The sequence below is a fragment of the Macrotis lagotis genome, chromosome 5, assembly GCF_037893015.1.
Source record: "Macrotis lagotis isolate mMagLag1 chromosome 5, bilby.v1.9.chrom.fasta, whole genome shotgun sequence".
NCBI lineage: Eukaryota > Metazoa > Chordata > Mammalia > Peramelemorphia > Peramelidae > Macrotis > Macrotis lagotis.
Genome location: NC_133662.1, coordinates 92,584,962 through 92,610,972, shown reverse-complemented (window position 1 = coordinate 92,610,972; position 26,011 = coordinate 92,584,962). Strand labels below are relative to the sequence as shown.

Here is a 26,011-nt window from a genome sequence, read left to right as displayed (position 1 = left end):
AAAAATAAATATATCAATCATTTACTGCACATAGAATATTATGCTTTCTAGGATGAAATGCAAATTTTGGAAAAGATAATATCTATTCTCATGGAGCTTACATTATAGGAAGGAGATATCACACACATATACATAGACATATAAAACTATGATACAACTTAGAGACTGTGAATGGAAATGTAATTACATTGATTTAGTGAAATGTAACAATAATTGAAAACCAATTTTGATTCTTTTATAAGGTCTTACAAAATATGGACCATACATTCTGCAAAGTTGGCTGACTGATGAATTTTGCCAAAAAAGCTGAAAAAAATATGAATACTAATAGATCATCTCTTCTGAGACCACAGGGTCTACCAATATCCATGTCCAATACATAAAAGGCTATCTATATAATGAACAGATTTAGTAGGTTTCTTGGGGTGAATTTCTTATCAATATATCCCAGGGTAATGGACCATTCATAGGGACGCTTATGAAATGTAATTTGGTGTTTCTAGTAGATAGCATACCTTTCTCAGACTGGGAAAAGATAAAATCTGTTAGGTAGTCTGGTTCAGATTGGACTGGATAAGTGATATCCCAGTAGGTGTGACTGATCTAGAAGGAGACCAGAAAAAAGAATTGGCAGTGGTGTCAGCTATAGATATGGAGATGGGAGGAAAAAGGAGAATGAAAGTGGAGACAAAGATTCCCTGGATGGAAAATGAAATGAATGGGAAATACAGATGACTTCTATGGAGATAAGGAAGGCACAAAGAATGGTAGGTTTAGAGATTCTTGATATACTGTATTTGAATTGCCCCTAGGAATCAGATGGAGATATCTAATAGACAACTGGGGGATCTAGGATTGCAAATGAAATAAATGAATGCTACGTAACTGGAGTCATTTACTTAATAATAACAAGTGAATATATGAGTAGGGTTAAATAAAACAGATAGGATGAAATCATGCTAAGATCAGCAGATAGGACAGAGAGATAGAGGGAAAGAGATAATAACTCATTGGGGGTATTCCCACAAATTGTTGGTAATTTTTCAAAAGAGACTGAAAATGATTGGTCAGCAGTAAGAAGAATACCAATATACAGCAGTACCACAGATAGAGAGGATAAAGTATCCAGAAGAATTGAGTGTTAAAACAATGTCAAACTCTTCAGACAAGTCAAGAAATAAGAGAACTGAGAGAAGTCCAATGGACTTATCTAAGAAGATATCATTGATGACTTTCATTATCTCTTATTTGGATTGTTATAGTCACCAACTGGTTGATCTCCCTGCCACAGCCCTCTTCCCACTCCAGTTTATCCTTCACTCAGCTGTCAAAGTGATTTTTCTTCTCAACTTCAGGGACACTCTATTAACTCCAGCATCATATAAAAACCCTTCTCGCCTACAAAGCCTTTCAAAACTTGCCCCAACATTCCTTGACCATGTGCTCTTTCTTCTGAAAGATCTTAGCTTTAAAAGGTCAAGGTCTCTCAATGTATCCAGGGCCATCTCCAGTCATCCTGATACATACCTGGCTACTGGACCCAGAAGACTCTGGAGAAGAAAGTGAGGCTGTTAACTTTGCACATCCCATCTCCCCCCACTCTTAAATCTAATTCACTTGCAAGTTATGATGTCACATTTCTAATGTCATGATCCTGAGAATGAAGGACAAACAAGAACTTTCAGTGACATAGACATTTTTGCTGTTCCTTGCCTTCAGGGCATTTTTTCAGTGACTGGAGTCCTCTCCCTACTTATCTCTGCCTTCAGATTCCTTGTCTTTCTTCAAATCTCAGGTAAAGTTTCATCTTCTGCAAAAAAAAAAAAAAACCAAAAACCTTTCCTAGTCTTTAATTCTAATGTATTTACTTTATTGTATATTTCTAATTTCCCTATACCTATTTTATTTGTACTTGATTGTTCATATGTTGTCTCCACCATTAGACTGTGCTCCTTTAGAGAAACAACCATCTTTTTTACCTTTCTTTGGATCACTAGCACTTGGCACTGTGCCTATGAAGCTTAATGAATGTTTATTAATTGATTAATTAACCTAGGTAATTGACTAATTAACCTAGGTAAGAACAGTGGTTGAGTCAGAAGCCAGATTTCAAGTGAAAGAGAATGAGAGTGAGGGGAGAGATCTGGTCATGACTGTATATATTATGGATGAAGCCACTTGATAAGGAAAAGATTCAAAATTAGTGAGTAACAAATGGGAGAAATTAGAGGCAATGGAATCAAAAAGGAGGAAAGAATCAGATGCTTTTTGAGGATATTTGTCATATAAAATTGAGAAAAAGAGAGAACTTGTGTTGGATGGACTTTTTTTCAGTGAAATATAGGGTAAGCTTCAGTGACAAGAATGAGGGAGAGGGTAAATTGCAAAAAAAAGATATTGGGGGGGAGTCTTTTCACTGGACTAGAATAAAATAACTGCCTTTTTAGGATGTTAAGCTAGCCTCTTTTGCATCACTACTCTTCCACCAATCCTACAAAGATGGAAACTCTGTGAATGGCTTTAATAAAGGCATTTAAACAACTTTGGAAAGTCTCCACAAAGTTATAATTGCAAAATTTGTCCCATAACCCCAGTCTCATACCTCACTGGCATTCCATCTCTTTAAAGATGGAAGTCAATGCCCTGAGCCTCAGAGAGACAGAAAGGAGTTGGAAAGAGTAAAAATTTCATGTCATCTTTTAGGAGTGGGGAGATGCCATCTAATCTATTCTCTCTTAAAATTTTTTTAAATTGATATTTTCTGCTTCTTGCATTACCATAGTAACCCATGTATTCCTCATCTTCCCTGAAACTATCTCATATGATCAATATTATTTTTTTAGAGGAGGAAAAAAAGTTGGTACAACTTACTGATACACTGAAAAAAGTCTGAAAACATATGCCATGTATAATACTGTAGACTACCTACCTCTTCCAAAGAGTTAGTTTGGGGAAAAGAGTCTTTGTGTATCTCTTTATAACATTTACTCTTTCCAATTAATTGCTGTAGACACATAAAAATAATTTTTTTGAGTGTTCACTCCTCATTCTACAATTCATACAGATCTTTTCATATTCTCTGTATTCTTTGCACACATTTCATTCAGCATGTAGTATCTCATTACTTTCATGTACCATAATTGTTTAGCTGCTTCTCTAACTGTTAGGCATTTACTTTGTTTCAAATTCTTAGCTATCACAAGAAGGTCCACTATAAATATTTTGGAATTTGTGGGGACATTTTTCTTATAGTTTCTTTGAGGTGTCTACATCTGGTTCAAAGAGTTTGGAACATTTTGGTTCCTTTATTTTTATAATTCTAAAATTTCTTTCCAAAATGATATAACATTTCACAATTCTACCAATAATGTATCAGTGTGTCTATATTCTCACAACTCCTCCAATTTTTACTTTTGCCATTTTTTATCATTTTTGCCAATTTGTAGAGCATGATTAGGTAAAAACTTTAGAATGGTTTTGATTTCATATTATTATTTGATTTCATATTATTCATGTTTTGGAGAATTTTTTTCTATGAACCTTTTTTTTTTTCAAGGAAACCTAGGTACAGTCCAGGAAGCAGGCAAAGAGGGTATTCTCTCATTGGGTTTCACAAATTCCCTGGTAGATGCTGTTCTCCTAAGGCCTTAGACAACTTCTTATTACATATATGCATAGAAGTGTCTTAAAATTCAAACATTAGAACCTCAAATATAATATCACAACAATGTAGGGAACAAGGTTCTCCTTAGCTTAATACTCAGGCTCTTTTAATAACATGAATACAATTTGCTGCCCTCTACTCACCAAGAGGGTCACCGAATGATTTTGGGATTCCATGAACTTGAATGGGGAAAATTTGATTGAAAACTAACTTCTATCTAAAACATGGCATTTACTATATGTTTCTTCCTTAAGAACATGATTTCTCTCTCATCACATTCAACCTAGATCAATGCATCTTATGGGAATGATGTAAAGACTAGCAAACTGTCTTCTGTGAGGGGTGTGGGAGGGAAGTGAGATTGGGGGAAAAATTGTAAAACTCAAAATTAAAAAAATTAAAAAAATAAAACATTTTCTTTAATTATAAATTTTTCTAAAAATGTAAAATTAAAAGAATAGTTTTTGAAAATAGAATCCAAGATTTCATCATATTTCCAAAAACTTTCAAGAATATCTGCCTAGAGTATCAGCTATTGCTGTTAGCACCCTAAGCAGTCCCCGAGAAAGTTTTAGGGTCCATTATAACATCTCCCAGTTCCTTTCTGATATGATATAGGATGGGACTGAACTTCATTACTGTCATGCTGTCATCTAGCAGGAGTTACATTATAAATATAAAATGCTACATGCATATGATTCTGTTGTTAATTCATTTCAGTCATGTCTAACTCTTTGTGACCTCTTTATAGGGGTTTTCTTGGAAAAAATTCTAAAGTGCTATTTTCTTCTCCAGCTCAGTTCACAGTTAAGGAATTGAGGCAAATAGGGTTAGCTTGTAAGTGTCTTGAGTTAGATTTGAATTCATGAAGATCAATTTTCTTGACTCCAGGTCCACTTGAATCTGTCCACTGTGCCACCTATCTACTGATATACACATGAACTATTACTATGATTGTAATAATTTTCTTGAAATAGTAAATCATTTCAAAATAATATCCTTGAAATAGCAGATCCATTTTTCCAATAGCAAAATTATTTAATTAAAATATGAAATATAATAAATAACCAGTAAGTAAATAAAATAAAATAGTCTCTTCACTCATATTCATCTAGAACAATCAAATGCATAATAAGGAAGAAACTAGAAATAGGTCAGTAAAGATTATTCAATTAATTTTCAACTCTTCCCCAAAGGGCTGATGAACAAAATCTTAATGTAATCTGCAAATATTTTCCCAGAATTGGACTACTTTTTCAAGTAGTACAATCTAACTCCAGGCTCTAGAGTAAAATCAGCACTGAGAATGGCCCATTACTTTTTGAATGAGGTCTTCAGGCTGCTTGAATTTTCAATCAAATTGTGTTTGAATATGAACTACAAATTTACCATGTGCTCTGGAGTATATTACAGAAAAGAATAATGGTTACATTTTTACCATCTTCAGGCAACTGAAATGATAAGCAAGTTAACCAAATATCTTTTTAAAAAAGCACCATGGCACCAAATTTTCTAAGTATAGAAATAACATGCTCTAGATTTGTTCATCATTGAATTTGTTAAGATTAGAGGATATTCCTTTGAATCTTCCCTTTCCAGAAGGCAAAGCATTTGCTTACCTATGCAAAACTTTGCAAGGCAAGGGGTTAAGTGACTTGCTCAAGCTCACACAGCTAAGTAAATATTAAGAGTCTAAGGCTGGATTTGAACTCAGATCCTCTTGACTCCAGGGATGATGTTCTACTTACTGTTCCATCTAACTGCTCCTATAATTGTCAAATCTTAGCTTAAGAATATCTTATGTTAAGCAGGAGATGAAACTGAGGGCAAAGATCTCAATAGATCAAGCCAAAATTCTTTGACACGTTTTCTTATTCCAATTGGGTAATTTAATATGAATCAGCTAAGCATGCTAAAAGAGGAATACTATTTAACATTTATCATAAAAATAGTATGAATCTAGTAACATATGTTCCTGAGGAGGCAAAGACTCTATTCCAGTTTTCACAAGTACTTCTTTTAAAAATAAGTTTTCAAATTTTTTTAATGTTAAATATTTCTCAATTACAAGGGAAAAATTTTAACATTCATTCTAAAAAAATTGATTTCCAAATTCTTTCACCTTCTTACCTTCCTCACCCCTTGAGAAGACAAGCAGCATGATATTGATTTTACATTCACAATTATTTCTTTTGTTTTATTTTAGTTTTATTTTTTACAATTACTTCTTAAAACTCTAGTCTCTACCAAGGTTCTTTAGCCAGCAGACTAACAAACTGGCACTGGTTCTAGAAGGAGATTAGATGAAGAGAAATGTTCAACAAATCTTAAGAGTGTGAACAGATGAAGGATAGAAAGTTTTGCCTAATATACTAAGAGAGGCCAAATATACTGAGAGAAGATAAAAATTCAAAAGGATTTAGGGTGCATTTTTGGGCCCAATTAATTCTACTACTATCCCTTCAAAAATGTCCCAACTTCAATGAAAAGGGCAGATACTGTGGTTTGGAGGAAGGAATTCTATGAGTAACTCTGGTACTGATCAAAGCCACCAGTACTGGTGGTTGAATGTAGGGTTGAGTATTATTGGCAGATTATTCAACAAACCTTAAAGTTTTGTCATGCACTTTCTTGGGAAAAGAGATCCTATTTGTTGGGTTTACTGATGTACTTATGTTATCAGTAATAGGTATTCATTGGAGCCTTATAGGTTGGTGTACACACTGCCTATCTGTGATAAGGCTTGTCCCACATACTATTCAAGTCACAATGATCTTGATTTGAGAATTTGTAAGAAGAAACTAAGGGAATCAAATGCCTATGACAGAATACAACAAATTACAGTATCATAAAATCTTATAGCTTTCATTTGAACAACAATCCCTTCTATAAACTGACCAGTAATAATCTAGATGGTGCATGAAGACCTCTAGTGAGGAACAAATCACTACTTTCAGAGCCCATTCTGGATTTGGATATCTTCGATTTTCAGTCAGGACACTACATTACATTACTGAACTGCTAGGGGGGAAAACTAATTAATTATGTTTAAGTGATAATTAATTTTCTCAGTCATTCATTATCATCCCCATCAGGTTTCACTTTTGTTCTAATTTAGTTGTATTTAATCTTTGTTGAAGATCCATACAGGGGCTAGCCTGAGATTTTTCTAGTTTACTGAATAACTTAAAAAAATAAGTTTTTTTTGACTAAAATACACAAATTTTCATTGTCACTAATTTGTCTTCAAGTAAATTATTTAATATATAAATACCAGAATTTCATCCTCTGAATTGTCTCTGGCAAGACAGTTTTTTTTTGAATCAAGTAGTATAGTAATGAAGAGCTTCTGAATTTCTTCCAGTGTCTTTTTTTTTGTTCGAATTGTTGACAAAATGACAAATATTGGGCCCAAACTAAGCTCTGACTATACAATAAAAGGGATGAAGTATCAACAAAGCAAACCATTCTGAAGTATAATCTCTTAAAAATATGTCTATTGATTAGCTTATGATTTTTAGGCTATAGCACACAAAACTGAAAATATCAGTTTCATTTAAATTATATTCCCTATAGATACTTTTGAAATATGTTTCTAGGAAGAAAAAAATAAGCAAAATCATTAACATTCAGGTCAAGTAATAATCATTTATAAAAATCTTGTCTCCTTCATTGTTATACAGGTTAATAAGCTTTGACCTTCAAAAATTTAGAGCCAAATTCTTCTCAGTTATTTGATGCTGCTGTTGATGACTGTTCATTTCCTTCTTAATCATCAATTCATATTTCTTGATTGCTCACTCACTGCATATCACTATGCTAAGCATTGAAGGGAATTTAAAGAACATAGAGATTACTGTTCCTGTCTTCAAGGATTTTAGTTAGATGAAATAGATATGCTCCTAGGATTTAAAACATTGGTCAGTCAAAGAATACAAATATAGATGTACATAAAGTCAGCTCTCAATTTTTGGAGGGTATCCGGGGGGCTATAGACCATCTAAAAATAATTTACAATTAGCTTTGGAATACAACAAGTTGACCTTCTCAAAGATGTTTTGGATATCACCAATATTAAAGTTTATATGCCCCAGGCATGTTTGCCAACTGAGTTGTGGAGGAAGGAGGACCAGAAGATTGCAGGGGATAAACAGCTCATTAAATATATTGCTAGGTTTTTGTATACTTTGGTTTGCTAAGAGCAGTATTGATATGAACATGAATTATTTTTGTTTGGTTGAATAAGGTGTTATAGGAGATCAGAACTTTGAAGGGTGACAATAATGAAATTAGGCAAATGAAGGAGGGGTGATGTTTGGGAATTATCATATGGAGAATTTGGGAACAGCTTGGGTTGGTGAATGAGGAAGGAGTAAATTGGCTTTGGGGAAGACTAATGTAATTAAAGCAGGGAGTGGGGAGCAGAACTTAGTATTAAGAGATAAGAAAGATGAGGCCTGGCAAGCTCACCTTTCTATCTCATGCTCAGTCCCATTATATTTGTTCATGAGAGAGAAAGTGCCTTTGCAGGGTTCTTATGAGTATGAGTAGAATCTTTATAAGGGATTTATCTGTAAGAGTGACAAGAATGAAGGAAAATCTCAACAGAAGTTCCCAATAATTTTTGGTCCTTGTTTCTTTTAGTTTCTTGCAAACTCTACCACACAGTAGAAAATATGAAATAAATTATAGTTTGCTTTGCATATGTACATAAGAAATAAAATTTTTATTTTTAATTAAGAAAAAATTACTCTCCTTATCAAGTATTTGTTATCCTTCTTCTAAGAGTATATTACCCCAAGTTTGGGTACCCTTAAAAAGAAAAATATTACATAGGAAGAAGAGTCAAGATTTTACAAAAGAGTCTTATTATTAAGGATGAATAGTTTTAAATCAAAGAATATAGTGCCCCTAAGTGAGGGACAGACTAATATTGTTTCCAAGAGAAACTATAGAGGATTTTGAAAAAAAATAAGGCCAAAATGTCATCTTTGAGATATTGAACTTGATATAATAATAAGCATTTCTACATATTAGAAACTATATAGAAAATATGAACATATAGATGAGAGAAAGTTGGATAACTCTATTAACCTTTAGACCATCTTTACAGAAACAGTAGTCTGAATTACAGTCCCTTAGATTTAGCTTCTCTCCCTGTATGGATCCAATGTTCATATTGTTGCCAAACTTGACTTTCCTAAACTTACAAGTCTGATCATGTCACTCTTCTTGCCTAGTGTATGAACTATAAATTTCTCTGCTTAATATTTAGATTTCTGTACAATTTGCCTTCTTTCTACCTTTCTCAACTTCTTACATTTTACTTTTCTCCTTGAACTCGATATCTATCGCCATTGGCCTATTTGATGATATACACATACACAAAGTTTCATTTTCCATCTCCATGCCTTTACATTTGCTCTACTTCATATCTGTGGTGCAAAATTCTCTCCTTCTGTATATTCCTACAGGATTTGACTCAAGTTCTACCTTTTACATGAAAATTTCCTGATGCTTCAGATACCAATGTACTACCTCCCCAAAATAACTTGCATTCCTTTTGCATATATATATATATATATATATATATATATATATATATGTATCATGTATAGACTTTTTTTTCTGTTCATATTGACCCTTCCTCCCTTCATTAAGCACAAAATAAAGGTTAATAAATGGATTTTTTCTTATTAAAAGGAACTCTTAAGCAAGTGAATGTACAGAGGTGGGAGGGAAAGAGAGAGAAGGAAAAAGAGAGAGAAGGAAGAAGAGAGAGAGAGAAAGAAAGAAAGAGAGAAACTAGGGAAAGATTTACAGAGGTAGAGAGATAGAGCTAAAAGGAGAGAGGCACAGTGAGAAGTAAAGAAATGCACAAGACAGATTCAAAGACTCAGAGACCTGAAGGATCATAATTAAGTGGAGAGAAAAGATCTTAATGTGGCTGCTTAAAAAGCAGTTGACAGAAAGCAAAGAGAGGGAGGAATTTCAGAATTTGAATCTGGAAAAAAATCTTGATATATGAGATGCTATTCAGGTATGTTAAATATGATAAAGAAGAATAAGGATTGATAAAATACCAAGGAAAAAACCTCTGGATTTGACAGGTAGATTTTATAATGAATCATAGCAGCTGAATGAGGAGATGGAAGTCATCCTAGAGAGGAATATGAGCTGACAGTAGAAGAGAAGCTCATATGTCTGAGCAGGAGCTGGCTTACTGAAAATTATATTCTCGATAACAGAAGGATAAGGGTCATAAGAATGAGAAAGACTGATAAAGCAAAGACAGTCACCCCCTGCCCCCTGCCCTCAGAACCTCATGATGTTCATGGTAATCATATGATTTCCTAGTTCTATTTCTTTATTTTTCCTTCCCCATCATTTAATCATTTCTTCCTTATTTGGCTCTGATAAATTACTGGGTTTTGCTCCAAAAAGAAAGGAGAGCCCTAAGGTATCAAAAACCAGCTCCCAACTATTTCTCAATTTCACCTTTGATGGTGCTGTTGGTAGAGGAATAGGGTAAATATTTCTGAAAATTGTGAGGTTGCAGGTATGACCTTTATAAAATTTTTCAGGTGACTTGGAATTTAATTTTATTCTGCTGCTAGCATAAGGTGGAATATAACCAAATGGACTTGAGAAGTATCCTTGGTTAGGAAGATAGAAAAACTACTTAGTAAGAGGAGAAAGGGGGTAAGGTGGGGAGAAAGAAGAGAGCAAAATATTCAATAGGAGCATTTCAACAGTATAATTTCAAAAACTTAGTTCTACAAAATTGGCATGTCTTGCACATGGTTGACTAGAAAGCCTACAGGGCATGTGTTCACTGGTTTAAATAAAAAACTTAGGGTATTTTTATCTATATGCTTCTTATTCTAAGCACACAGTGACTCACTAGCATCACACTAGCATCAATATTCCAGGCCTTTTTTTTTCTAGAGGGGCTGGTCCATTGGGAAGTTTTTTCTTGTCTTGTTTTGTACAATGCAGCAAATAGAGGACAATCATAGTCTCCAGAAAGAGCAATAATAATAACAATAACAATAACAACAATAACAATAATAGAGGCACCGGTTGAAAAGGACTGATTAAGAACTTCTAAAAATCCTTGCCCTCTAATTCCCTCTCCATAGCATGAAATTTGGAACACTTTGGAAACTGACTTAAGGAACTAGGACACTACCAAATGTGTTCAAAACATTTTGTAAAATGGTTGCTTGGTGAATTTTTAATAAAATGGAAATTGCCAATAAGTAGTCTTTTTAATGGTTGTAAATCATAGGTGATTTTTAATTTTAAAGTCAAAGACATAGATTTTATCCTTGTGATTCATTCAATGATAGCCATTTGGTATTATTTTCTACTAGCCAAGGACCTAACAAGCCTTCTTAGGCAGGGATGGAAAAGGAACCTATCTTAGTATAATTCTAGAATCTCCAAAGAAATTTCTAAAAATTGGGATCCAATGATCTCATAAATGCTAAATCTAATATTTTTTTTTCTCAGTCCTTATTCTTCTTGACCTTTTTTTGCAGCAAATGAAAATGTCAACCTTTTTTACTGTCTTCCTATGAACTTTTTGAGATACTGCTCCCTGGGTTCTTTAACTTATCTGATGACTCCTTCTCCATTCCTTTTGATGAACCTTCAGCTGGGTCACCCCCATAAATTGTGGATATCTGTCTCAGTCCTGGGTCTTTTGTTTTCTTCCCCTATACTCTTTTGCTTGGTGATCTCGTTAGTTCTATGGGATTCAGTTATCTGTGCAGATGATTGTCAGATTTATTTACTAGTTTCTCTCCTGACCTCTAGTTTCACATCTTCAGGTGCCTACTTGACATCTCCAACTGGATGAGTTCAACTCAACATGTCCAAAACTGAGCCTATTTCTCTCCAGGTTTTCCTCTCTTCCTCACTTCTCTGTTATTGTGGAAGGGACTACCTTCTGCCCAGTAACCCAGACTTTCAGCTTAGATGTTATCCAAGTTGACTCCTTATTCTCCCACCCTACTTATCGAATCTCCTCATCATGTAGAAACTCTTTTCCTCTTTTTTCACACACACACACACACACACACACACACACACAAACAAAACACCCCAGCACCATCACCATAGAGCAGACCTTCACTTCAAGCCTATACTATTACAATAGATTTCTGTTTCATTTTTGTTTCATGTCCCTCCTCTTTTCAGTCCATATTCCATTCAACTATCAAACTGATCTTCTAATCTGCTCATATCCTCTTATCCCTTCCTACCAATTTAATAAACCCCGGTGATAACTTATTATATCTAGGCCCTGATCCCTTCCTACTTTTTCAGTCTTTTTCACATCTTCTTCTCCTCCACGTTCTGTATTATCCAGTGACACGACATCTTGCTTTTCTTCACACAAGACATTCCATCTCCTAATTCTGTGCATTTTTGCTAGTCACCCTCCATGTCTGGAATGCTATCCCTTTTTACCTTCTGGCTTCTCTGACTTCTTTCAAGTTTCAGTCAGAATCTCACTTTCTACAAAAAAGTCCTTCCCTAAGGTGTCTTAATGTATCTTCCCTTTATTATATACAGATTAACTATCCATATTTTGCTTGCAGATGTTTCTTTATATGTTGTCTGCCCCATTAGATTGCAAGCTTCTAACAGTTAGGAACTAGTTTTGTCTTTCCTTGTATTCTGCCTGGCACTTAAAAGATGTTGCATAAAGGCTTGTTGGTTTGAATTTCTGGAAGACTGTTGCTTAGACACAGAGCTTTTGTCATTTGCAACTGTCAACTTCTCATTTAATGAAAAGAGTTAAATGGTGTCATAGAGATATCACCAAAGCAATATATTTTCTATAGTTCTAACCCTCCCTGATTCAGATCTTGGCAATGTTCATTTTAATAACTATTTAATGTCTGTAATATCTCAAGACATTATACTGGAAATATAAAGTATACATGCCTACATATATAATGTATATGTTTATATATATATATATATATATATATATATATATATATATTTGTGTGTGTGTGTGTGTGTGTGGTGCCTATATGTGTTTCAGCTTGATATAATACTTGACCTACCCAAGGTTGCAGTCTGATGTGGAAGAAGGGCTGTACATAAAAAGTCACAATTTTAAACCATATGTAGTACATGAAGCAGAGTGAGTGACCACTAAGTTCACAGAAGGAAAGAGCAGTAATGACTCCAAAGGTGCAGGTTTGTGGGTCCATGGTTAAGTTGACAGGAAAAGGCTCAATTCTATATTCTTTAGAAGGAAAAAGTGATTCTTCAACTTACTATACTTTGCACTCAAAACTAAGCATAGATATTGAATTAATCTGAGTTTCCTTCTAGTTACATTAAATTTATTCCCCATCTGCAATCTGCTGACAATTATACAACAGAGAATTCTTAATCTAGCTTTTTTTTTTTTTATGTAGACTACACCATAAGTAAGTAGCAGTACAAATTCTTAAATCCAAGAGCTGGAATTATTGGCAAAACATACCAGAAAGAGTAACTATATAGGTTGCACCAGAAAGATATCACAGAAGACTGAAAAGTGAACCAACAAAATAAAATTATAATTGAAAATAGAAAGGATCGCTAAGTAAAGGCAGGGACTCTCCCTAGCTCCCCCCCACCCCACGCCATTTCCAGATGCCTTTAAATAATAATTCTGAACAAATTCTTGAGCCCACAACTGGAGGAGTCAAACAATTTTCCAGCTTAAGACAATGTGGAAGGTTGGCAGAAAAGAACTGATACTCCAGGGTACAAAAGGGGCTCAGGGCAGCACCAGCCAACCCCAGCAATCTAGGACAGGCAGCCAGGTAACTGAGATAGTGGCAGCAGCAGTAGTGATTTCCAGCTGTCTCAGTCCAGAGCTTGCCAAGGACAACTTGGAAGGATAGCAGGAAAAGTCTGTTACACCAGAGTGAGAGTGGAGCATAGTCCAGCTCAAGTCTCAGCAGTTTAGACACTGCCCCAGTGGATCCCGAACAGTCCTTGGGAGCCACTGAATCAGTAGCAGCAGCTCTGCACCTCTCACAGGCAGTAAAGGGAATTAGAAGGAATTTACAGGAGTCTCTGCTATCACTGAGGGAGGACTGTTGCCTGAGTTACAGTCCCTAGAAGAGGAGGTTACTGCCACAGGGGAGTGGGACTCCTCCTTACAGTTCCAGGGCATAAATGAGTATTTGTGGTCATCCACAGTCCAAAGCACAGGCAAGAAGAGTAGTATAAACCTATTCTTGGAAAATAGGAAAAAATATAGGGCCAGTTGGGTGGTACAATGGAGAGAACATTGGTCCTGAAGTTAGGAGGACCTGAGTTCAAATTTGAAAAAAATGGAAAAACTAGAAAAGATAAACATAATAGAATCTAAGAATATGTGAACTAGTTTATTTGCTTTTTGATTAAAATTCTGATTTCATCAGCACAAAGAGTTTTCTAGTGAGGAGCTTCTACAAACATAGGCCAGATTCTTTTCCTCTGGTTTAGTGATTTAGTGATAAGGCAAGTCATTGACCTAGCTTCACCTACCTATTATATATCAGATGCAGGACTTGAACTCAGTTTTTCTTGACTCTCAGCTCTGTTCTTAATCCAGTCTACTCCTCATAATTTAATACTACAGCAAATATCAATTGTAAATTCATTTTATGGAAAGTGAATTTCTGAGTTGTTTTCTGTTTATACAACTAGGAAAATGAATTGTGTATTTAAAGAAACCTATAGTTAATATTTTTGCAAGATATTTAAAACCACAAAAATAAAAGTTGTCGTAATTTATCAAACTTTCTAAGTTTGGATTTTCATATAATAAGCTTTTAAAAAGTAGAATTCTGGGTACAAATAATAACAATAACAATAATAATAATAATAATAATAGACTAAAATCACTCCTGGAGCATATTAGTATCTTAATAAATATTTATTAATTATTAGTGTAGCTTAGAAGTTAGGGCTTAACCAAAAACATTTCTGTTAGAATTTTAAAGTCTCTTAAATTGATCAATAACTTAAAAGACTGAAAACAGAAATTATTTAAATTTTAGTTAAGGAAAGGAGAAGCATCATTGTATGTTCTCTGTTTATAAAAGAATAAATACTTTATAATCTACTATTGTATTTATTTGTTTTGTGATTTTTTTAGCCTATAATTAGAATGCAAACTAATATATAGATTATCTAACTCTGTTTTACCTTTGGGAAGGCTGAGAATGGGATCAATGCAAATAAAAAGATCATTTTCATTTATATTATTTATGTTTGTAATATTATTGATACTGTGGAATTTAATCATTTTTTTTGGTTCTTTTTTTAAAAAGCCAATTTGGACATTTTGATGGTAAAGTCCATTCACAGCAGAAATTACTACCCCTAACATTTCTTTATTTGTCACTTTCCAAGATGATACAGTAAATCCTTGGTAGCAAAAAGATAGTAATAATAGATAACATTTATATAATTGTTTAAAGTTTGCAAAGATTATTATAATTATTATCTCATTTGTTCTCACGACAATCCTGGGATGTATAGGCTGGTATTATTCCCATTTTAGAAAGGTTGTGACATGCCCAGGTAATAAGTGATTAAGTTAGGTTTTGAATTCAGGACTTCCAGACACCAAGTTCAATGTTCTATGCAGACTGTCACCTAGCTACCTGAAGTGAAGGCATATAGGTTTACTGGCTTTCTCTCTGAAGCAGTCCATGTTTCATTTTTTAATTGAATGTGGACCCACGAAAATCACTTATCCCGCTTTATAGAAGGAGGAAATGAAGTTAGTAATATAGTCTAAAAATCTCAAGGGAAATTTAAATGGGATTATATTTGCAAGCACCAAAGATGTCTCAGAAGAAAGGTGATTTTTATAATTAGAAAACATTATTGTTCTTTCCCTAAATAGAAAGGTACATGTGGAAGCATGGTATAGCCATACATGTCACAAAAAATAAATCATGGTTTGAAGGAAGAGGGGGAGGGAAGGAACAACTGGCTTCTGGGAGGGGAAGAAAGGGGGGGGATCTGATTTGTGTTATCAATCAAATATACCCAATTAACACTAGTCAACATAAAGTTAATTTTGATTGCAATTGATTTGACTTGTTCTAGGTTTTGAAAGGACTTTAAAACTGATATAATAATGTACCAATTCATCTCTTTCAAATATTCAAAGAATTAAAATATTTCCCTGACAGTGTCTCCACATCAGTCAGTCATAAAATATGGCAATCACACGATCTTTGGGAATTGTCTAAAGCTTCATGACTATATGAACCATAAATAAATGACACCCAAACACCTGCTCAATTAATTGATTCAAGTCAATCGGTCCCCAATAGAGACATGTATATACAGAGTATCTGGTTGACAGATTGTGTATATTACTAAAATAATTCAGCTAATAAAATATTTTAGCAAAGTTTCAATAAAGCCAATACATCTTTTACATTAGAAAATAAGCTGAAGAATTATTCTTACTGGAGATTCCAGTAGCGTTATCATTTTAGCAAAAAATAATGCTTAAATAGACAATTTCAACTTCACTTAAAAACATGAACAAATTTTAACAATCGTCAAGAATGTTATATTTAAAAAGATTAGAAACATATAGGAATACCACTCTATTATAATGTACAATTTGTGATAATCAACTTTAATCTGCAACTATATAGATTTTGAAAGCAATTTCTGAGAAAAACTGTTCATAAATACACATAGTAATAGGAAGAATTATTTTCTATAATTATTTTGTCCTCCTAAAGAGTTTGGATCATCCTTTGATGAAACAATTTAAGTATTCTGTAAGACCTGGTTTCACACTTTCCCTCCCAAACTCCATCATTATGTTTATTTACTTACAATTTGAAGAACATATCATGGATTATTATAAGTAGGAAGCATAGAGGTCTGGTTTTTATGTGATGCCAATTTGTTACCCAGTCCTTGAACTCTCATATTATAAAACTAAGGAAAAAAGAGAGACAAGAAGAAATACTTTCATTAGTTAAACATGTTTAAAGATAATTAACAGAGAAAAATCACATGTATTCTAAAAACATAAATCTTTCTAGATATAGTATGTTAGCAATAATTTTTTCACATTGATTTTCTAGTTTAATCTAATGCTATTAAAATCATCTATTCTACTGACAATTTATATAATATCTCCCATGTGACCTAGCACTATAGTAAATATTTTTTACTAGATAAACACCAATCTATACAATAACCCTGGGAGGTCAGAACTGTTATTATCCCCATTGTTATCAATGAGAAAACTGAGGCCCAGAGAGATTACATTACACACTTTGGGTCACATAGTAAATATTTGAGGCTTGATTTGAATTAAGGACTTTCTGATTCCAGGTTCAATCAACTCAACACCACTGACTCTGATCAGCTAACCCTAGCACATAGTTACTATGGACCCTAGCCCTGATAACTACTGAAATCTTCACAATGTCAGTCTCAGCAAATTTAGGCAAACATTTTATTTTCAAATATCCAAGATACAACAGATGTAATTTTTATGGTTGAATAAAATCATTGCCATTATTAATCCCTGCAATGCTTCAGTAAAATTATAAATACATTCAACTTTTTATAGATCTGTAAAGAAAATACAGTTTCTGAATCAATTTTTACAAAACCTTTTTGTGTTTGTTTTTTTTTTAAGTTTTTTTTTGCAAGGCAGTGGGGTTAAGTGGCTTGCCTAAGGCCACACAGCTAAGTAATTATTAAGTGTCTGAAGTCGGATTTGAACTCAGGTACTCCTGACTCCAGGGCTGGTGCTCTATCCACTGCACCACCTAGCCGCCCCTACAAAACTTTTTTTTGATTTTTCAAGGCAATGGGGTTAAGTGATTTGCTCAAGGCCACATGGCTAGGCTAGTTAATTAAGTGTCTGAGGTCAGATTTGAATTCAGGTACTCCTGACTCCAAGGCCAGTGCTCTATCCACTGTGCCACCTAGCCGCCCCCAAAACTTTTAATATAAAAAAGTAATAACCAGGAAAAGTGAATACTATTTGATGAAACAATCATAAAATAATTTATCAAAAAATTTGATCTCATTCAATCAGCAAACACATGTAAAAAAACATATGTTAAGCACCTACTACATGGAAAATATTGTGCTAAGGAATTGAGGGAGAAAGAGGTAGAAGACACAGTCCATATCCTAAAGAAGTCAAAATGTATCCTTTAGAGTAAATAGATCATGGTAGTCCATTTCTATAGACAGGTTCTAAGAGGAAAGGGATATCTTTTTTTCATTTAAGTAGTGAAGGATCAGGAAATCTAATAAGGGAATCTTTAAAGAAAGGCAAAAGAAAGTAATTAAAATTTCTTCTATCTTGAAATATTTCTACGGAAATATCTTTTCACTGTAGATTTAGTTTTATATTAAAAAGTACAAAAGATCTAATGAAAAGGGAAAAATATAGTCAATGGTCTGGATATATGAAAAATTTATAGATTTTTACACCATAAAAAAGAAGAGTAAGATTTTTCACTTTCCTTCCAAAATGAGAATCTTTAATGTTAGATTTTTACTGAGTCAAGGAATTGTTCATTTTATTGAACTGTTGAACTTAAGATGTATTAACTTTCAGGTGAAATAGGAAGCTGGTCCAATGACATTCAAAGGAGGCTTTGGTATGGAAAACTAGAAGAAAAAAATCATCTATAAAGTAACAAAGTATATATAGTTGTGATGGAATACTACTGTTGTATAAAAAATTATGAACTCAATAATTATTAAAAAACCATGGAAACTCTTGCATGAAATAATGAAGAAGCATAGTACAGAAAAAGTGATTATTGTACACAGTAACATAATATTGTTTGACTTTGAATAAATAAGTTTTTTTTTTCCTATTACAAATACCTAAATTAACTATAAAGGACATTTGAAGAAAGAAACTATGCATCCAGAGAAAGAACAATAAATAGATGTATGTATAGAATAATTTCACACACACACACACACACACACACACACACACACACACACTTTTTATGAATAATGGTAATCATCTTCAGATTAGGGATTGGGGGAACAAAAAGAAAATAAATTTATATGATAATTTTGTTGTTTGTTTGAAAGTAATAACAAGCTGTGCAGAGTAGATTTGTGATTTCATATACAATCATCTTTTTTATTGTACTATGTTATACAAATGTTTTATATTCCATAAATTAAAATAAAATTTAAAAATAAAAATAAAGGGGGAATCAAAGGTGCATGCAACCACGAGTGGATTGCATTTTTATTTTAACCTCCTACATAATAATAATAATAATAATAATAATAATAATAGTAATACCAGCATTTACATAATGCTTACTATGTGCTAGATATTGTGCTAAGTACTTTATTATATCATTTGATTCTCATGAGGACTCTGCAGTGTGCTGCTATTATTCAGTAATTATTCTGTCTGGTTCTTCCCAACTCTGTACGTCACCCTTTTTATCCTTTACTATCTTTCCAAGTCTACCCAAGTTCATGTTGCTGTTTCCAGGACACTATCTATCCATCTCATCCTCTGCCAGACCCTTTTCATTTTGCCTTTAATGTTTCCTAACATTAGGGCTTTTTTCCCCCAGTGAGTTGCATGTTCTCATTATATAACCAAAATATTTAAGTTTCAGCTTCAGTATTTGATCTTCCAGTGAATACCCTCAATTAATTTAAGTATTAAGTGATTTGACTTGCTGTTCAAAGCACTCTCAAAAGTCTTTAAAGCACCAAAAATTCAAAGGTGTCCATTCTGTAGGTGCTCAGCTTTCCTTAAAGTCCAGTTCTTATAGCCATACATTGCTACTGAAAAAACTAAAGCTTTAACTACACAGACCTTTGGTGGCAAGGTGATGTTTCTGCTTTTTAATAGGCTTTCCTTCCAAGGACCAAGCAGTTTTTAATTTCATGGCTTCAGTTGCTGTCTGCAGGGATCTTTGAGCCCAAGAATATAAAATCTGACACTGCTTCTATTTCTTCTCCCTTGATTTGCCAGGAAGTATGGGACCAGTTGCCAAGATCTTAGCTTTTTTTGATGTTAAACTTCAAGCCAGCTTTTACACTTTCCTCTTTCACCCCTATGAAGAGGCTTCTTAATTCCTCTTTACTTTCTGGTATCATCTGCATATCTGAGATTTCTGATCTTTCTCCCAGCAACCTTAAAGCTGACTTTCAATTTATCCATCCCAGAATTTTACATGATGTACTTTGTATATAAGTTAAGAGTCACACAGCTAATCAATGAGTGAGACCACTTTTGAACTTGACTAATTGCTCAGCAATATTCCCAATGTACCATCCTGCTGTCTTGCTATCTCATAATATCCCCTGTATGGCAGAGAAGACTAGCCAGATCTTTCCACTTTTCAAATAAACACAAGATTTAGAGAAATGAGAAATATCCTGCAAAAAATTAGATGATATGGAAAAAATTAATGCTATAAAGTTGGGGAAAAATCATTGTAGAACTAGATTTCATCCACCACATCTCATTTCACAAGTATTTCCATGCTTGGTTGTAATTTACTTTCTTTGAAGTTTCAGAATAACATGATTTCAGAAAGGAGAAAAAAAAACCCAAAACCCTGCCTCCTACCACTTGATACCTCTTTGATAAAATGAGACTTTTCTTCCTGAAATATTCAGGTTGCCAGCCAGAGCATGTAGCAGATCCCAAATAAATAACACTCCCTTCTCTTCCCTCACCTTTCCTTACACCTGTTTGTTTCACAGAATTCAAATGATTTTTTTTAAAAAAAATCTGAATTCAATTAAAGTGGTTCTATGTATAAACATAATCATAGCCTAAGGTTATGCTTATGCAAGCCAAGAACTTCAACCATAGTCTTTAATTTTTCCAAATTGTACCTCTGGGATTTAGTTTCCTTTTTTCCTAAAATGAGGTAGTATTAGTGAGCTCCTTCAACACCAATATTCTGTACTTCAGTATCTCCCCCAACCCTGTTCTGCTCTCTCAAACTTCAGTTTAAAGCTAAGACTGACTTTAAATTAGTCTAAACAATATGTAGTTCATATGTGAGTTCTTCGAAACAAATTTTACTTTCATTCTGATTCCTTGCTGCTTTCTAGATAGTTGATATTCTAGATAACTGACCTTTTCATAAGTGAGATGTTACTCTATCATTATTATTAGTGGTATTGCAATGATACGCTATCATCATTATTAGCAGTATTGCAATTATTTTAGTTACTGATAGGATGTAAGTTCCTTGGGAACAGGAATATTTCATTATTCCTTAGTGGGTGAGGTAGTTTGATATAGTAGATATTACATAGAGTCAAGAAACCAGTGCTTCAGAACCAGGAATACCCACTTTCATGTCTAGCATCTGGAACATACTTGTATAACCCTTGGCTTTATTTCTTAATGAAATCAGAGGATCACAGGAGATCAGCAATGGTTTCAAGGTGGAGACAACTATATAGGTAACTTTAAGATAATTGAGATAGGTCCACTTCAGTAAAAGAGGTGGGGCCTTGAATCTCAGTTACTCCCCAAGGTAGCAAGAACATAACAATATATAAGTCAGGGTATGTGACAAAGAGAAGGTAAATAACTACAGAAATCAAGTCTTCTTCCCTACCAAAGCCTCTCCCAACACTGTTCAATAAGCAGGACTGGGAACAATGAGTAATTGAATCAACATAATTTTCTTTTTTTTAAATTGTTTTTTCAATTTTACAATTTTCCCCCAATCTCACTTCCTTCTCCCCCCATCCCAGAAAGCAGTCTGAGAGTCTTTACATTGTTTCCATGCTATACTTTGATCAAAATTAAATGTTTTGAGAGAGGAAATCATGTCCTTAAGGAAAAAATAAAATATAAGAGATAGAAAAATTACATATTTTTTTAATTAAAGGTAAAAGTCTTTGGTCTTTTTTTAAACTTCACAATTCTTTCTTTGGATACAAATGGTATTCTCCATCACCCTAAAATTGTCCCTGATTGTTGTACTGACGAAATGAGCAAGTTCATTAAGATTGATCATCACCCTCATGTTGCTGTTAGGGTGTACAATATTCTTTTTGGTTCTGCTGATCTCGCTCAGCATCAGTTCATCAACACAATTTTCAACAAAAAGATCTTATTAAATTTAAAACCAATGGCAAATAATAATTGTTTACTATTTAAAACAACAAAAGACCCTCACAAAACATTTCTTCATTGTGCCTGAATTGTGAGTTAGGGGTAGTAGAGAGTCAAGCTGGAAATTTTAACTTAAAATAAAAATAGCATTTATACAAATGAAAGACTGCTTTACTTGAAATGGGTAGAAAACACAGAAAAATGTCTAAGGTTTAAGCATGTAGAACAGGAATTGAGTGAACTGCACAGAATCCATCTTTTGACTCGATTCTGGATCTAGCTCAGGTCCTTTTCTATTCAGTTATGGGTCTAGTAAATTTCTGTCTAGCGAGAAAATTTTATTGCATTGTTTGAACCTAGCCCTGATTGGGTGAAAAGGCTGGACCACCTCTTCCTGTTGCTTGGAGACCCTTAACTAAGGGCTTAAGTTAATCTACCAGAAACCCAGGCAGATCTGAAGTCCAATGCAAGGAATTTTCTCACAATTATACATCTCAATCAACCCATATTTCTTGCCTGAAAACTGGTCCTGTATTAGCCAATCAGTTACTGTTTCTTTGTTCCTTGACCAACCATAGATACTTGGTGAAGAGTAAGATATCTTTTTTTCCTGATTTCAGGGAATTGCACTGCTTGCTTTTCCCCTCCCAACTCAGAAAGGTCCTAATCTTTCCTCTAATTAAAATCAGATGACCTAATCTTGAATACTGATTTATATCCTATTAACTGTTTGCTTTAAAGTATAAATAGTTTTCACCTCTATATTTGAGGTCCAGGGTTAAACTGAGGAGGCCTGGTCCAGATTTGTTATGTGAAATGGGAAAGATCTTTCTTACATATGCATGTATTGTTTAATATATTGATATATTTGGAAGTTAGAGCCTTTGTTTCTCCAGTCATTTCAATTAATTCACAGGTCATGGAAGACTGTGTTATCTAATAATGATTAACTCAATTAAATGAGGATAGAGTGAATAATGAAAGGGTCAGAGATTAGGAAAAAAAAAGATGATTATAAGAGCTACATAATGGGATTTTTAAAAAATACAAATCTTGGTATAATATAACATCAAATACCTTAAAGAGTATAAAATCAGAAACAATCTTGAAATAAGTACTTAAACATTTCCAAAACTTCTTGAAAACTGAACAGATATTCCTTATGATCCTACACTAAAGAATAGAAACTCTTTAATGAAATTCACCTGATGTAAATAAAAGACCATTAAATTTAGAATAAATAAAAGAAAATTCCCTAAAGTTGTTTATCATAAACAAATATAATTTGCTACTTAAAGAGGTCATCAAGCTAACTCCTGTAACTGAATTTAAAAAAAAAAGAATTGAGACTTCAAAAACATTAATATTGGGAGCTATATCTTCATAGAAATGAGGGCAAATTACATACTTTGGAACATTCAATTCTCCACAGTAAAGGCTTGCATACTATACATAAATAATAAGATGACTGATGCTTCATCCATTGCTACTCCCCCACCACATGCTATACTTTGCTTATTCCATTGCCTTTAGAAGGAGGTAGAAATGGGGACAAGTTTGATATTCTTTAGATTTAGATCAGAGATATCTTGATGAATGATATAAGATGGCAATGAACCAAAAGTGCCTCTTCTCAGTAAACATTTGGGAGATTCAGTCCAATGATGAAGGATACTTGGTACTAGCAGGAAGAATTTCTGTAATATGGGCACTAGAGCAAAGCTGATTGGGGAAGGACTGACAAGCTGGACTGCCATACAAGGCAAAATCGGCCTCCTGGGGATGATGGTGTAGCAGATCAAGCACACAGATGGAGTACAAAACCTCAAGGTACCTGAAATAGAGTTTTATTGCTAGTTAAATGCCTATGAATTATACATTTTATTGGTTAGTAAATGCAAATTTTTTTTAAGGTTTTTGCAAAGCAGTAGGGTTAAGTGTCTTGCCCAAGGCCACACAGATAGATAATTTAAGTGTCTTAGACTGGATTTGAACCCAGGTACTTCTGATTCCAGGGCTGGTGCTTTATCCACTGTGCCACCTAGCAGCCCCTAAAGTGGTATACAATGGTACAAATGTGTCTATACACACCACTGCATTTCCCTTCCGGAATCTTGCAGTCACCCAGGCTAAGATCTATGGTTACAGTTAGTGAAATACCTTGACTGCTGAAAAAAGTGAGAATAGATTCTCTAATCTTATCCCTCCAGTTCATCTCTTTCCCCAGAATTAGATGTGAAGCTATTTCTATTCTCATTGGAAATTCAGGATATGGAGAGATAGAGTTGGAAAACTATCAGAGGGGCACATGAATAAAGGGAAACAGACCCCCAAGTCAAATAAGATAATATTTGTAAAGTGCTTAGCACAATGACTGAAATTTAATAAATGCTTATTCCCTTCTAATATTTCTTTGACAAGAGAAAGCAAAAGGAAAGTCCTTAGTAGATACTGGGACCTTGTTTCTAAGATTTACCTCAGTAGTGGTTCCCCCTAAAAATTCTGGTGATCAGGGTCCTTTCCTATCTTTCTGACAACTTTTATGGTACTTTTGCTAAGACCAGTCACCCAACTAAGAAGACTCTTTCCATGGGCCCTTTTTATCTTTCTATTTTTCTCTTATTGACCTCGTTATTTTCCCATAGGTTAATTTATCAACTTTATACATTTAACTTCCAGATCTAAAAGTTCATTCTGAAACTGCCTCTTGAATTTTAGTTCTGAAATACCAACACCTTGCCAGGTATATCCATGACATGAAAAAGCTTAAGAACCCCTGTCCTACTGCACATGTATAACCTCTATCAAATGGGTTGCATTCTCAATGAGGGAGACAATTTGGAACTCAATTTTTCAAAATGAATGTTAAAGATTATTTTGCATGCAATTGGGAGAAAGCAAAAAAAATTAAATCATTTGAAAAAGAACCTTTGTGTTAGATGGAATAGTAGAGTTTTATGCTTGGATAAAAAGATCAAGTATCCTTGAACTTGCTCCTTGATGCACAGTCTATCAACACTGATTTTAGGAAAAATAGAGGATGGTTACTGTATAAAGAGGGAAAACTGATGAGTTGCCCAAGTGCATTCATCTAGTATTGAAAGAATGATTTTTTTTTCTTTAGAAAGATTTTATTAATTGAGTTTTACAATTTTCCCCCCCATTCTTGCTTCCCTCCCCCATCCCCCATAGAAGCCATTCTGTTGCCTTTACATTGTTTCCATGGTATGCATTGATCTCAGTTGAATGTGATGAGAGAGAAATCATATCCTTAAGGAAGAAAAATAAAGTATAAGAGATTGCAAAATTACATAATAAGATAACAGTTTTTTTTAAAAATTGAAGGTAATAGTATTTGGTCTTTGTTCAAACTCCACAATTCTTTCTCTGGATATAGATGGTATTCTCCATAGCAGATATCCCAAAATTGTCCCTGGTTGCTGCACTGAAGGGATGAGCAAGTCCATTAAGTTTGATCATCACCCATATGTGGTTGTTAAGGTGTACAATGTTTTTCTGGTTCTGCTCATCTCACTCAGCATAAGTTCATGCAAATGCTTCCAGGATTTCCCAAATTCCCATTTCTCCTGGTTTCTAATAGAACAATAGTATTCCATGACATACATATACCGCAGTTTGTTAAGCCATTCCCCAATTGAAGGACATTCACTTAATTTCCAATTCTTTGCCACCACAAACAGGGCTACTATGAATATTTTTGTACAAGTGATGCTTTTACCCTTTTTCATAATCTCTTCAGTAGTGGCATTGCTGGATCAAAGGGTATGCACATTTTTGTTACCCTTTGGGCATAATTCCAGATTGCTCTCCAGAAAGTGTGGATGAGTTCACAGCTCCATCAACAATGTCCCAGATTTCCCACGTCTTGTTCAACATTGATAATTGTCCTTTCTGTTTATATTGGCTAGTCTGAGGTGTGAGGTGGTACTTCAGAGATGCTTTAATTTGCAGTTCTTTAATAAGTAATGATTTACAGCAATTTTTCATGACTATAGATTGCTTTGATTTCCTCATCTGTAAATTGCCTTTGCATATCCTTGGACCATTTGTCAATTGGGGAATGGCTTTCTTTTTGAAAATTTAACTCAGTTCTCTGTATATTTTTGAAATGAGTCCTTTGTCAGAAATACTAGTTATAAAAATTGTTTCCCAATTTAATACATTTCTTTTGATCTTGGTTACAG

General features: G+C 33.9%; 1 protein-coding gene across 2 annotated transcripts in view; it reads right to left on the bottom strand.

Annotated features, from left to right (window-relative positions):
* Positions 1-26,011, bottom strand: part of FUT9 (fucosyltransferase 9) — a 300,767-nt gene that overhangs the window by 128,815 nt on the left and 145,941 nt on the right. For both annotated transcript variants that reach the window (XM_074187190.1, XM_074187189.1), the window contains exon 2: positions 16,538-16,642. The gene's annotated coding sequence lies outside the window, so the exon portion shown is untranslated. The remainder of the gene's footprint in view (positions 1-16,537; positions 16,643-26,011) is intronic.